General features: G+C 46.0%; 1 protein-coding gene across 4 annotated transcripts in view; it reads left to right on the top strand.

Annotated features, from left to right (window-relative positions):
- Positions 1-15509, top strand: part of ARHGAP26 (Rho GTPase activating protein 26) — a 212389-nt gene that overhangs the window by 11183 nt on the left and 185697 nt on the right. The window contains exon 1 of one of the 4 annotated variants that reach the window (XM_088663141.1): positions 10464-10568. The exons of the other annotated variants lie outside the window; for them this stretch is intronic. The gene's annotated coding sequence lies outside the window, so the exon portion shown is untranslated. Of the gene's footprint in view, positions 1-10463; positions 10569-15509 lie in introns of those variants that run through there. 4 annotated transcript variants of the gene reach the window in all.

Below are 15509 nucleotides of genomic sequence, written 5' to 3'. Positions count from 1 at the left end.
CGACATGAATAGACCTTGAAAACTGCTTACTGGTAGGAGTGCCTGCCTGCTTGCCCAGTCGTGATACAGTGGTACCTCTTCTTACAAATAACTCTACAGTACTTACAAATGTTTCTACTTACAAACGGAGCTCTGTCCGCCATATTGGATGCGGTTTAGTTAGGATTTTTTCTACTTACGAATTTTTAGATAGGGTTGCTTCGACTTACGAATTCCTATGGGATTCGACTTACAATTTTTTTCGACTTACGAATGTGCGTTCGGAGCTCATTAAATTCGTAAGTAGAGGTACCACTGTACTCGGGAAAGCAACTGCATAAATGTCTGCCCACCCTACTCTTCAAAAGGGGACCTTAGAGGGCACACCAAGCATTGGAACAACGTCTTAGCTTATGCCCAGCCATGTACTGTGGAGCTCTGCCACACCTTATGATCTTGTAGCTTGTAGCTCGGCCTTCGTTGGGATGGTGTGCTGATTTTTGGAATAAAGCTTTTTAATCCCAGCACCCGAGTTGAGAGTCCAAGTTTTGAGTCAGCAAGTGGGAGCAAGGAGAGGTGTCCTAAATAACAGAGGGCTTCAAACAAACATTCTCCAAAAGTGCAATGCTCTTTTCTGTTGCCCACCCCTTTCTTTTTTTTAAAAAAAACAATAGTTTGTATAAGAATTTGAGCTTTGCTACTACTACATGGGTTATGTCTTTGGAACTTCTGCAGCTGTCTCTTACATCTGTCTGCCGCATTTCTTTTAAACCTCATGCCATCCCTAGGCAGTGTATTATGTGGGTTGGCTGCATCCTTTATGGCACAGTGCAGTGCTGCTTAATTCTCTGCCTGTCACCCCACTTAGCTGAGGCTTGTCACTGGTTAGCCACCAGTTGAGGAAGAAGAAGCCATTTCCTCTCTGTGGGTTGTGTGCCATGCATGCAAGTCTGGCTTTGTAAAAGTATGTCTGAGATGATAAAAGAGTTCTGGCAGTTAATAAAAATGTTTGTTAGCGAGTTTCATGGGAGTTGAAATAAAAACTTAGGAGGAAAGCTTGTATTGTGTCGGACTCACTCTCGCTAAAAGTGAATTTAATTTTATGGTAGCATTGTCTTAATGTGCGAAGGTTTATGTTGTATACACAAACAACAAGGAATATTGTGGCACTTTTTAACAAATTTATTATAGCACACCCTTTTCCAGTCTTCCGCAAATTGAACGTAACTTGTATCCCCTGATACTCAATTACTTAAACATATAAAATGAAATAGTTCATGAAGTATTGTTACTGTGGACACTGACCGTTCTTATAAAGATAAAGGAACCCCTGACCGTTAGGTCCAGTCGCGGATGACTCTGGGGTTGCGGTGCTCATCTTGCTTTACTGGCCGAGGGAGCCGGCGTACAGCTTCCGGGTCATGTGGCCAGCATGACTAAGCTGCTTCTGGTGAACCAGAGCAGTGGCAGAAGAGAATAGGGAGGGTGCGTGTAGGCAAAGGGAGCAGAGGGTGGACAACCAGTTCCCCAATCTTACTCTTACAGCTGCATTCACTTTGTTGAACATTCACTTGTCCATGTCATTGAGACCCAACCCACCAGCAATGCATTGTCAAGTGTTTGGAGACAGTGTAGTTTTGGTCCTGGGAGTCATACTCTCTCTTGGTTCAAATGAGATCTGGATAGATGGCTGGCTTGTGGGCTTTGATGTATATTGTCCATACCACATAACCACAGCATGAATTCTAGGCAAAGTGGGGTTTTTTGGAGGTTGTGGTAGGTACTGTATGTGCCTGCTTTTTGGTTTGTCTCACTTCTGCTTTTCAATAAAAACAAGTTGCCTCATTTTTACTGGCGGAGCTTCCTCTTCAGCTACTCTCGGTGAAATAGTAAGGACATGATGCTATATCCTTTTTTCTTTTTTTAATATTGGTCCCGTGCCATGAACTGATTTTCTCACCCCTTTTAGAAGCAAAACAAAACTGTAGAGTGGGCTTAAGTGAAGTGTCCCCTCACCCTGAGAGGCGAGTGTGGAGTGGAAGTGCCTTGATAGAAGGGGCCCATGCCCATTAAAAGAACAATACGATTGGTTGTCCTTCTTTCAATATATATTATACAAATGTATGAGGATAATGATGCATCTGTGCTTCCCTGCCTACCCTGGTTATATAGCAGGACAGATGTAGACTTACAAAGAAATGGAGTATGGGAAAACTGAATCATTACAATGGTCTTTTCTGCCCAATTAAACCCTAATTGCCCAATTTCATGATGCAGTGCTCTTGCAGGTGCCTTTATCAGCTGGAAAAGGAGCACCAAATTTTGAAGGGATCTTTTTTTATGTGTGTCTTTTCCAGGAAATCAGCAACACATTGTGGCACCTTATAAGTTGCAACAGGCCATATTGTGACATAAGTTTTTTTCTGGGCCAGAATCCACTGGAAACATGGATGAAGTGGCCACCTACCTAAGTACCGTGTTTCCCCTTTTTTAAGACACCGTCTTACAACTTTTTTCTCTCAAAAAAACACAGGGTGTCTTATTTTCGGTGGGGTGTCTTTTTTTAATTACCTGATGATGATAAGATATAGTTTGCATTTCTGTACATTACATTTCTGTACATTAATTAATGATGATGATAAGCTATAGTTTGCATTTCTCTACATTACAAAAAGGGAAGAAAAAAAGAAGAAAAACTGGCTCAGGTGGTCCGCCCGGCCCGGCAGGGCACTCCAAGCGCTTGGCGCTGCGCCGGTTCTGGGCGGCGGGGAGGCAGGTCTCCTCGGCTGGGTCAGGCGGAGACCGCTGGCTCAGGCACTCCGCCCGGCCGACAGAGCGCTCCAAGCGCTTGGTCTTGCGGAGCGCTCGACGCGCTCCACGCTGCAGCCGCCGTATCTGGGCGGCAGGGAGTCAGGTCTCCACGGCCGGGCCAGGCGGAGGCCGCTGGCTCAGGCGCTCCGCCCGGCGCAACAGAGCGCTCCAAGCGCTCGGTCCTGCGGAGCGCCCGACGCTGCAGCCGCCGGATCTGGGCGGTGGGGAGGGAGGTCTCCTCGGCCAGGCGGAGGCCACTGGCTCAGGCGCTCCGCCCGGCCCGACAGAGCGCTCCAAGCGCTCGGTCTTGCAGAGCGCTCAATGCGCTCCACGCTGCAGCCGCCGGATCTGGGCGGTGGGGAGGCAGGTCTCCTTGGCCGGGCCAGGCGGAGGCCGCTGGCTCAGGCGCTCCGCCCAGCCCGACAGAGCGCTCCAGGCGCTCGGTCTTGCGGAGCGCTCAATGCGCTCCACGCTGCAGCCACCGGATCTGGGCGGTGGGGAGGCAGGTCTCCTTGGCCGGGCCAGGCGGAGGCTGCTGGCTCAGGCGCTCCGCCCAGCCCGACAGAGCGCTCCAAGCGCTCGGTCTTGCGGAGCGCTCGATGCGCTCCACGCTGCAGCCACCGGATCTGGACGGTGGGGAGGCAGGTCTCCTCGGCCGGGCCAGGCGGAGGCCGCTGGCTCAGGCGCTCCGCCCGGCCCGACAGAGCACTACAAGCGTTGGGTCCTGCGGAGCGCTCGATGCGCTCCATGCTGCAGCCACTGGTTCTGGGAGGCGGGGAGGCAGGTCTCCTCGGTCGGGCCAGGCGGAGGCAAGACCGCTGGCTCGGGTGCTCTGCGCGCTCGTCGCTGCAGCAGCTGGCTCCAGGCACCGAGCCGGCAGGTTTCCTGCTGCTGCTGCTGCAGCCAGCGTTCTGAGTCCCGCTGGCTGGTTGGGGCGCTCGGCGGTCTCTCTCCACATGGCATGGAGGTATGTCTTATTTTCGGGGTATGTCTTATGTTTAGCAAATGTTTAAAAATCCTGCCATGGCTTACTTTATGGCTACGCCTTAAAAAAGGGGAAACACGGTATATATGTACCCTGATTAGAGAGGCAGGAAAATGCTTGCCAGAAAGTGACACTGAAAGGAGTCGTAGTGCTGTGAAGGGGTCTCAGAACAAGTCTCAACCCCCTTTGCAAACTATGGTTCCCAGGATTTGTATAAAACTGCTTTAAATGGATAGTGTGCAGGTGAGCTGTGTGCAAGGTAGTTTCTCATATAAAGCCAGGGCTTTCCCCCCAGGAACTCAGTTCTGGCCCCTCTCTGGTGGGCACCATTGCCATTATAAGAGAACAAGGGAGGAGTTCATGGTGAGTTCCAGTACCTCTTTTTGTAGGAAAATAGCACTGTATAAAGCCCTTTGCATATTGTACTGTATCACAGTATTAAAGCTGATGCTTCTGCCTTTTTCTTTAGCTTAGTACGTGCATCTGCCCACTGTCCAAGGGAAGCCACTTTTAAGGTGTCTTCTAGCTTCTTGCAATCCTTGGTTGTGCAGCCTTGACTGGAGAGAAATGACGGGTGGCTTTTCAGACATCCAGCTTTTGTCAAGCAGCAGCAGTATTTCCTTCCTGTGCTTCCAACTTTTAGCAGAGATTTTTATTCCTGCCTTCAGGGGATTACAAGTCTTGCAAGCTTCTATTCAGTAGTTAAAATACACATCTAATGTGGGATGTATTTAAGCCCCACTGTGGTAGGGCAGTTCTAGTGTTAGGTCATATGAGGAACTGCCAATGTAAATGTACCTTTCTACTGGGATTGGTTATTAGCTAATCAAAAAAGCCTGTAATCATCCTGTTAACAGCCTGTAATTGTAACTCTGCATCCTTTCTAGTGCCTTAACATAAGAAGAAATAGCTGGATCTGGTCTCTTGGGGCGGAGGAGGGGGGAGGCTTATTAGAGGGGGAAGAATTACCTCATATTTGGCAGTTTCAGCAGTGAGAGCTTTTTATTTTATCTTAAACTTGCAGCTGGTGATGAGGGAAATTCACTGGTAGCTGGGCATCATCAAAGGGAGCGGAAGGTGGAGAGGCCAGAAAATGTAGCATTTTCCTTTTAACTAAGTTTGCTGCTTGCTGGACTTGAAAGTTGCTTGGGATGAGAAGGATTTGTTTGTACAGACCCTTTCCATATAGGTACCACCACAGAGATACTTAAAATCCATAGCTGCCAAGTTTTCGCTTTTCTCGCGAGGAAGCCTATTCAGCATAAGGGAAAATCCCTGTAAAAAAGGGATAACTTGGCAGCTATGTTAAAATCACACCCGGGGGGGGGGGGTGAGAAGCAGGTGGGTGGAAGGATGAGGACGTAAAACTTGAGGTCCCCTTCACAGGGCACGTTTTTAGGTGCACACAAACACGACACCTACACGTAATTTTGTTTCTGTCATGCAGGTAACACTCGTTGGGGAACTGTGACTGGTTTAATCTTTCAGTGTGGATACACCTGGTAGAGGGGGGACGTGGGTGGCGCTGTGGTCTAAACCACTGAGTCTCTTGGGCTTGCTGATCAGAAGGTCAGCGGTTCAAATCCCTGCGACAGGGTGAGCTCCTGTTGCTCTGTCCCAGCTCCTGCTAACCTAGCAGTTCGAAAGCACACCAGTGCAAGTAAATAAATAGGTACCACTGTCGGAGGAAGGTAAATGGCATTTCCATGCGTTCTGGTTTCCGTCACGGTGTCCCGTTGCACCAGAAGAGGGTTTAGTCATGCTGGCCACATGACCTGGAAAGCTGTCAGTGGACAAACACCGGCTCCCTCGGCCTGAAAGCAAGATGAGCGCCACAACCCCGTAGTCGCCTTTGACTGGACTTAACCGTCTAGGGGTACTTTACCTTTTTACCTACACCTGGTAGCAGAGCCAGGCTTGCCGTAATGTGTGAAATGTCCCTTTAATCTGCTTGAGTCTTGCAGCTCTTGACCCACACTCCCTGCAGCACCAGGGTGCGCTGGAGGTACAGATTGCAGTGTGTGTATGTGTGTGTGCTGGCTGAGGTGGGTTGCTCAAGTTCTGCTTCTTATAGGAACCAGGAACTGCAGGGCTAAAAACAGGATGTTGGGAATCTGCCTCTCTGGACCAAAGCATGATTTCCTTTGGATGTCTAAAAAACATCTTTAAAAAATCTAATCTTGGAACTGCCTCTCGTGCTCAAGCATAGGAGATAGGAACCTTCCTCCCACAGGTTCCTGGCTGTGAACAAGATGGAGTTGAGTCAGCTGTGCTGATTGAAACCCCCAGTAAACCCCCCCCACAGAAACATCATGAGTCAGGCCCTTTAGAAAGGGACATTTCATGGGAAGCTAGTGATATATGCATGTTTACTTTCTGGCTTGTGGTGCATTTAATTTTGCGAACTTTCCTGTCAAACCATGAAGGTTATTTAGCAGCTTCTTCAGATTCTCAGTCCTTGAACTTTTGCCATGGAATACTGTTGTCCTGGAGTAATATGTTGTATTAGATTCTTTTGCTTCGGAGAGAGATTTTTCTATCCCTATTTGGTCATGATGGTGATGCGGACGTTGCAAAGTTCACTACGCATCAGCCGTAACTTGCATAATAGTAATCTGACTTTTTGTTCATAGTTGTTCGGTCAAAAGCTTTCAAGAAGTGTTAATTCTTAGTCAGGTTCCTGCCCGAAACTATCGCATTCCTGAATAAGCCCTTTGAATAGAGCAGGGTCAAATATACTGATCACTGAGAATTATTCCTCAACACCATAAATATGTGGCAGTGTCTACAATATTTGTCAGCTGTATCCACTGTCATAAATACATTGCAAAGGCAATCTGTAATATTTAATATCCAAAGTATTTTTGTTTTTGATGTGGGGAGATGGAAAATACCTCTTGTGTCGGTTCCTTTGAATGATAGAGTTGGAAGGGAACCCAAGGGTCATATAGTCCAACTGCTGCATTGCAGGAATCGCAGCAAAAGAATCCCTGACAAATGGCCATCCAACCTCTGCTTACAAATCTCCAGTGAAAGAGAGTCCACTAGTTTCTAAAGTAGGCTGTTCCACTGTCAAACAGCTTTTATAAAAGCTAGCCGGGAAGGGCTGGGCGATGGGCTTCGCGGGTTGGTAAATGCTTCTCTCCATGAGGGAGCCTTCCCAGACCCGCTGAAAGAGGCGGTTATTAAACCGCTTCTTAAAAAACCATCTTTAGATCCGGCCAATATGGCCAACTATCGCCCAGTCTCAAATCTTCCATTCTTGGGCAAGGTGATTGAGCGAGTGGTTGCTGAACAACTCCAGGCACGCCTGGAAGAAGCGGACCATTTGGATCCCTTCCAGTCAGGATTCAGGCCTCAGCATGGGACTGAAACTGCCTTGGTCGCACTGGTCGATGATCTCCGGCGGGCTAGGGACAAAGGTAAGAGCTGTTTCCTTGTTCTGCTGGATCTCTCAGCGGCTTTTGACACCATCGACCATAACATCCTTCTGGACCGTCTAGAGGGCTTGGGAGCTGGGGGCACTGTTATGCAGTGGTTCCGCTCCTTCCTCCTGGGCCGTGTTCAGAAAGTGGTGGTGGGGGATGAGTGTTCAGACCCCTGGGCTCTCACTTGTGGGGTGCCTCAGGGTTCTGTCCTCTCCCCCATGCTTTTTAACATCTATATGCAGCCGCTGGGAGAGATCATCAGGGGGTTTGGGCTGGGTGTCCATCAGTATGCTGATGATACCCAGCTCTACCTCTCTTTTAAATCAGAACCAGTGAAGGCGGTGAAGGTCCTGTGTGAGTGCTTGGAGGCGGTTGGAGGATGGATGGCGGCTAACAGATTGAGATTGAATCCTGACAAGACAGAAGTACTGTTTGTGGGGGACAGGAGGCGGGCGGGTGTGGAGGACTCCCTGGTCCTGAATGGGGTAACTGTGCCCCTGAAAGACCAGGTGCGCAGCCTGGGAGTCATTTTAGACTCACAGCTGTCCATGGAGGCACAGGTCAACTCTGTGTCCAAGGCAGCTGTTTATCAGCTCCACCTGGTACGCAGGCTGAGTCCCTACCTGCCCACTGACTGTCTCTCCAGAGTGGTGCATGCTCTAGTTATCTCCCGCTTGGACTACTGCAATGCGCTCTACGTGGGGCTACCTTTGAAGGTGACCCGGAAACTACAACTAATCCAGAATGCGGCAGCTAGACTGGTGACTGGGAGCGGCCGCCGAGACCACATAACACCGGTCCTGAAAGACCTACATTGGCTCCCAGTACGTTTCCGAGCACAATTCAAAGTGTTGGTGTTGACCTTTAAAGCCCTAAACGGCCTCGGTCCGGTATACCTGAAGGAGCGTCTCCACCCCCATCGTTCTGCCCGGACACTGAGGTCCAGCTCCGAGGGCCTTCTGGCGGTTCCCTCACTACGAGAAGCCAAGTTACAGGGAACCAGGCAGAGGGCCTTTTCGGTAGTGGCTCCCACCCTGTGGAATGCCCTCCCACTAGAGGTCAAAGAGAACAACAATTACCAGACCTTTAGAAGGCATCTCAAGGCAGCCCTGTTTAGGGAAGCTTTTAATGTTTGATGGATCTCTGTATTTTAATGTTTGATGGATTTCTGTATTTTAGAATTTCTGTTTTGTTGGAAGCCGCCCAGAGTGGCTGGGGGAACCCGGCCAGATGGGCGGGGTATAAATAATAAATTATTATTATTATTATTATTATTATTTTACTGTCAGGAAGTTCTTTCTAATGTTTAGTTGGAATCTCCTTTCTTGAAATTTTAATCCAGTGGTTTGGGTCCTACCCTCTGGGACACCATTCCTCATAAGGCTTGGTTTCCAGATGCTTTATCATGAGTCCCATCCCACCGCGTTTCAGCAATGTCTATTACTGTATATCATATTTGCCATTCCCAAGTTTATATTTTTTGTTTCCCATGCTCTGTGCATTAGTATAGAGACTGTTGAAACCATGAGTCATTCCCTCCGGCTACTTCCTTATTGGTTTTTTGCTGCCCGATAGCAGGGTCCTGTTCCGCTGCCCCAGTTTCCTGTACACCAGTGATGTTATTATCCCCACCACTTGATGTCCCTTTGTCCTCTGAAATATTATCTCCCTCCCTCTCAGAATTCAGTTTAATGCTCTCCTAGTAAACACATTCTTGCCAACTGCTGAATTGGAGATCTGTTGGGGCAGTGTTTCTCCAATTTGGCTCCCTAGCTATTGTTGGACTACAATTTCCATCATCCCTAGCTAGCAGGGCCAGTGGTCAGGGATGATGGAATCTGTAGTCCAACAACAGCTGGAGACCCAATTTTGAGGAACATTGTTAGGGGAAGTAGATCTACAATCTTTAAGTGAAAGTAAACTTAAAACAACTTTAAGTAAAATTAAAACAACTTTAATTCAGGATACTGTACTAAATAACTCACAGATCTTTCATACCACCACATTGCTTCTCCAAAATACTTCCCCAAAGTGAGTGTTGCCAAGCTAACTATGTGATTATGCAGTGGCTGGCTATATTTGGGTGGGGCTGGGGATGAGTGGTAGTCATTCACTGCCTTCTGCAATGTGTTAAACTGGGATTTCCCTGCCAGTTATCTGGCTATGTGTAGAGCCTGGAGAGAGGGAAAGTGACAGACATGACAAACTTGTATGCTCTGACTCCTTTTCCTGCTGTAATTTCACAGACTTCTTCAAATGTTGCTTTCTGCTCTGTGCATCTTTCTGTGAACATTTGGCTCTGATGCATTTTTATGTTTATCTTTCTAGTCCCTTGAGTGGTTTGCAGTTGTGATTGTGTAATTAAAGAGCAGATATTTTATATATATATATATATATATATATATATATATATATATATATATATATATTTCACATGATCTTTCCAGCTGGTAACATATAACATAGCTTTTGGTTTTTTCTGTAGAGTCAGGTGATTCATAAAAGTAGAATCAACAGGACTGCCAAGCTTCAAGAAAGGTGTGCTACCGGTATACCTGCAGGACCTCACCTGTAGTGGTGGCGATACTGCATCAGATACTTGTGTTCTAATCAAATTTGAGGTTTGCATGAGGCATTTTACTACGTCTCTTTGGATCAGCTATGTTTTCTGACCAATATTTGTCAAGAGTTTGAGTGCAAGTTCATCATCCACAGAGTGCAATGCTGATTCATTCCATGTTCAAGCTGATAACATGCAAAGCTGTAAAGTGACTGGAACAAAACACTAGCTGAGGGATAGGTAAAAATGATTTGAGATACCTTTTGGTTATGGAAATGCAAATCATCATTTAACTAGTAGCCTGCTAGAATTCCTTTCTCAGACGTGTTCTTTTCAGGAATGACCATCTTGGAAATAATTCTGTTGACTTTTAAGGCGGGGTGGAAATCTGTTCAGTTAAATCTCTGGGCAAGGGCAGTTTCCATTGTGTTGGTAACATGGGGAAAACTTCTCTTTTGTGAAAACCCTGCTTCCGACCCCGCAAAACAACTGGAAGGATGTGCCAGCGAGCGCAAGCAGCATAGCTTCAAACTGGAATCAGTCTGTGCTCCTTCTTCTCTTCTCTTCCCCTGCCAAGTCCAGTAAGGAGTAAAGTTCCCAGCAGCTAACAAAGGCGGCAGAACCAAACTTGTTTCTACAGCCTTGGGTGTGACTTCCTGGAAATCCCCTGCATGTTCCATCAGGTCAGGCCAAACAGCGAAACAGGTTAAAGGGCTACTGGTTGTCCTTCCTGTGAACCTGGACGTGGCTGGATCTGTGCATGAAACAGAATGAGGTGCAAATGAGGTGGTGGTGTCTTGAGGTGGTAAGACAAACCGTATTACTGTACTTAGTTTGCAAGTGGGGGAGGCCATGTTTAATGTCCCCCACAACTTCCTCTTTTTCTACCTACAGGGTTATTTTTACCTAAGGCAGAGTTCAAGAAATGTCCTCCTGCAGTCTGAAATGATACAGATCACTTTACCACATCATCATTTCAGACTGCAGGTAGGAAAACCACATTTTTATAAAGTTTACCTTATATGTATATTTAAAAGAAAACTTAACAAAAGCAAGTGCTGCTGCTTTTCTTTTCTTTTTTAAAAGGTGGGGGAAACACCCTTTCTAAATACTGTAAATAATGCTTACAACCTGGAGTCTGAAGTGGTGTAATCTACTTGATATTCTGCTACATCGTTTGGCTGGACCAGTGGAGCATCCTTGTGCCTTATTGTTCTCTGTTGCTGCAGAGAGCAGTACTAGTGGAAGCTGCAATGAAGCAGATTTCTTCTAAGCATTCTAACAAGAGCTTTTTGACAATGGAATAGCCTGCTGTGGGAAGTGGTGGGCTCCCCTCTGCTGGGGCTATTTCAGCAGAGGCTGGACATTCGGCTATTAGGCATACTGCAGTTGCAGCCTACATGGAGCAAGGGGATTGGAACAGATGACCCTCCAGGGTCCATTCCAACTCTTTGATTCATTTAATCAGAGATAAAGTGCTCTGTGTTAAGCTTGATAACTTGTAGCTTCTCAGTTAAAATAATGTGTTCAAACTTCGACAGAGTCTAGTGAAACATACATCCGGCATGTTGAGTTAGTTGGTGCAAAAGAGCAGAAGTGACTCTCCTAAGATCTCAAATATTACTTATACTGTGGGAGTTTAATTGGTACTTCTATAGCTTGGTAACTGGCTATGTCAGATTTCCTCCTATATTTAAACAGGAAACTGCCTATCTATTTTTAAAGCCATGCTGGGGGCATTTTCAGGGCCCAAGATAGATCATCTTTGATGTTAAAAACTGCTCTGGTTATCTGTCTTGAAGGCACCAGTGCTTAAAAATTTTTATTTTAAGACCCAGTGTTTTTGAACTGAAGTGTGTGGCAAAGCCTTTTACCACAAATACGGTTGCATTCTGTTCATTGCATCTTTGGCTACCTTTCTACCTTGTTGTGGTGGACACACTTCTTTGGGATTTTTTTTTAATGCCTGTTAATTGCATGGAGCAACGAACCAATTATATATGCAGTGTGATGAATAGGACTAGTATGGCCTTCTGCGGGTGGAAGTGACAGGAAGGTGGGGGGGTGGGGGTGGAAGCTGTACCAAAATCTGTACAGCTTGTTCACTTCAGCATTTCTAATGAATCATCTGTCCCTTTCTCCGCCACGTCTGAGCAAGCTGTCACAATGAAAGCTGTTACCAGCAAAACTGACTCTGCTTTCTTACTTTGCTTTCTTGGGTTGTGTTCCTTGGCGGCAACAGATGATTAAAACTTAATCCCAGAGACCTCAACACCTGTTTCCTGGGGAATTGCAGGAGGAAGGGAGAAGGGTGACTTGGAATAACTTTTTTCTCTCTCTCTTGTAAATCAGATTTAGTGTTGGGATAGCTACTAGGTGACAGTTCATGGGCTGCTCCCGCCACTGTTGCGACCCTAGAAAGTTTGGGGAGTGGGGGAAGCATAAGACTTGAGACCTTCCTATTACATGCAGGAAGTTGCATGTTTTTAAACAGAAAGTTAGGAATAGGATTTCCTTTTAGTTTGTGGGTGCTAGATAAGCCAGCAGCCTGTGTGGTTTCTGCATGCTAAGCTGTTGGGCAAAACTGTGCTACATATGGTGTTAAGAAGTACAGTATGTGAAATATTGTGGTGGGGTGGGGTGGGGCAGGGAACAGAGGGAGGAAAGAGAATTAATGAAAGCAGGAGAGCTGGGGGTAGGAGGAACTGCAGATTCATTTTCCTTTGCCTTAATCACAATTTAAGACACATGGCTTTTGATGCATCCATCAAAATTTTGCATGAACTTTTTGATGGAGCCTGAATAAATCTTTTTGATGGAGCCTGCAATGATAGCTTATTTTTAAAATAATTTTATACATTTAAGGGAGCCCTGCCTCTTATTTTTCATTTAAAGTAGCACCCCCCTTCCCCACTAACTGGTGCCCTTAAAAGTAATTTGTGGTAGACTAGCAGCTCTTGCTTTGGGTATCGTATAAGTATTGGTAAATGGATGCCAGAAAATCATTGCATTCAGATATCACCGTACACCATGACCTGTTTTGTGTTTGCATGTACAGTATTATTTTAAAAAAAGCCCTGTCTCCTCTCTTGAGTGATGCTTAGAGACTTTCCTGAACTTCCTGTTCCTTGCTTCTAAAGAGGCCATTGTCTTGTTATTTTTCCCTATTTCTACATTGGAAGAAAGTCCCACTAGCGCGCTGGAAATTCTTAATTTTTGAGGGTCTTTATGGTGATCATATTAACTATTTACTTGTATAATTAGTCCTGTTCAGTTGCATAACTGTCCTGTCTGCTCCCTCAGCCATATGGAAACTTCTTGCTACTCGGCTGCGTATTACAGGAAATAAAGACATTTTCGGTCCATTTCTTGCAAGAGAGGGGAGGTGGGAGAGGAAGGAAGGGTAATTTTCCTGTGTTCCAGTCAAGGCTTCTGCTTCTGAAATGTATTTTGCCAGTTCTTTTATTTTGTAACCTTTAGGGCATCCATCAAAACTAGTCTGCCAAGTGCTTTCCTCATTAAGCTTATTAGGGCCGCCTTTGTACCATGGAGCTAGGGAAGAATGGCATAGCCAACACAATATCCTCCAGATGAGGCATCCCCAAACTGCGGCCCTCCAGATGTTTTGGCCTACAACTCCCATAATCCCTAGCTAACAGGACCAGTAGTCGGGGAAGATGGGAATTGTAGTCCAAAACATCTGGAGGGCCAAAGTTTGGGGGTGCCTGCTCCAGATGTTCAGGAGCAGAACTGCCAACTGATCATTGGACATGCAGGCTGGGGCTGTTGGAAGGCACGACAACCAGGGGCCACAGATTCCCCAACACTGCTATGCAAACTTCACTGGAGGTGCTTCCCATTGAACTCAGTAGGACTTCCTTCTGAAGAGGCATGCACTGGTCTGGCTATCTCTGGTATAGTTAGAGATGAACCTCATACAGGACTATATTAAATTTGGTTCTCTGAATGTTCCAAAGCCCAAAATACACCTCATCCTAAAAGTTGCCAATTAACAATGCGAACACGGCTTTTCATATTGGGTTGGCTTGCATGCCCGGTTTGATCCTGATAATAATAATAATTATCAGGAGGTGCTTGGCAGGGGGTTGGACTGGATGGCCCTTGTGGTCTCTTCCAACTCTATGATTCTATGATTCTAATATTAACCCATCTCAGGGAGCCATAGTTTGAAAGTCTGGGAATGTTCTGTGGGATGGTGGGGTGCTTGTTCCCTCTCTTGGTTTGAATGGCAACCACCTCAGCTATGTCCAACTCAACTTTGGTCATTGCAACTGTGGTAGAAAAATTAATGCAAGGTATTTCAGTAATCAAAACAGTTTCTGCTAATAATTAGGGCATTGATCTCTATTCTGATTCTTCGTGGGCCAGAACTGTTGTTGCTGCAGCTCTGTTACTCAAGGTTAACAAGGTGTAGGAGAGGTAAACACAAGCAGGCATCTTCAGTTATTTGGGATGGGGAATAAGTGGTTTCTTTTTCACCCTTACTTGAATCAGGGGTTCTGGCAAACACGATCTTTTCATTCCTGGCGAAGACAGGCCTTATCTATTTATTTTACTAGGAATCTGAAAGTTTACAATTTAATGCTGGGAACCTACATACCAGCATTCTGGCATACTATACTTGAATTCATTCTACCAATTGATGGAGGAGGAAAGGTGGGTTGGAATTTTTAGGGGAGGCTTAGTTGGAAAGGGATCTATCTGCTGATTTTTCACTTGTCATCGCTCATCTGATCACATTTCCATATAGCTAGGGGTCTTGGAAGCTTAGCTGTGGGAAAAACCATTTCACCAGATGAAATAAGTACGCTATGCAGGCACTGGTTCTCCCTTACATCTAACCCTGCCCACCACCTGTGTTACCCAGTTCCAGCACGCACATTCTTAGGTTTGGGGCATTCTTGGTTTGCGCCTGCCTCTGCATAGACAGTTTTATTGATCATTCTGAATGGCCTGCTTGAAAATAGCGTTTCACCCCTCCTGCTTTCTAGGTTTCTGACTTGAGAGAGAATGTAACCATAGATAGCGTTGCCTGATCTGCACAGCACGCCTGCCACTTCCAGTTAGTTTTGCAGTAATCACAAGAGATTACTGCATATATTGTTTGAGTACGGTATGTTTAAAAGCATAGCCTCTTTCAGAATCTTCTTGAATAACGCATTTTACACTAACTAAGGGAGGAAAATATATGAAACTTTTTTTGGAAGGCTGTAAAGCAGTAGGGCTGAAACTATGATTCAGAAGAGAAGATCTCCATCAAGAGGCAAAAAGTGGTTAAGGTGGGAATCCTATGGACACTTACTTGTGAGGAAACCCATTGAACTCAGGTTGATTCCATTGGGTGACAACAAAGTTTCTAGTATTATGAGAGAGGGAGAAGAAAATCTCTCTACCACATGAGTCATTTTATAAGCTTCCCATCATATCCCCATATAGTTATCTTCTCTCTCTCCCTGCCCCCAACTAAAATCCCAAATGCTTTTACCATTTGGGAACAATGTGGAAAAATGTGGTGATGTTGATGATAATGCCTCTGTACTTCCCCAACAACTTGGGAATAATTCAGGAAGAGGTGATGGTAATGACTATGACTCTACAGTGGGTTTTCCCGCAACAGCTTTCAACCAATACCTGGTGTATGGCATGTTACTGAAACAGGAAAGAGTTGCCTTATCCTTTCCCTGATATTCAGCTGAGACCCTTTTCGGAATCCGTCTGCTCCAGA

The sequence above is a fragment of the Zootoca vivipara genome, chromosome 2 (assembly GCF_965207765.1).
Source record: "Zootoca vivipara chromosome 2, rZooViv2.hap1.1, whole genome shotgun sequence".
Taxonomy (NCBI): Eukaryota; Metazoa; Chordata; class Lepidosauria; order Squamata; family Lacertidae; genus Zootoca; species Zootoca vivipara.
This window is presented reverse-complemented; position numbering and strand designations above follow the sequence as displayed.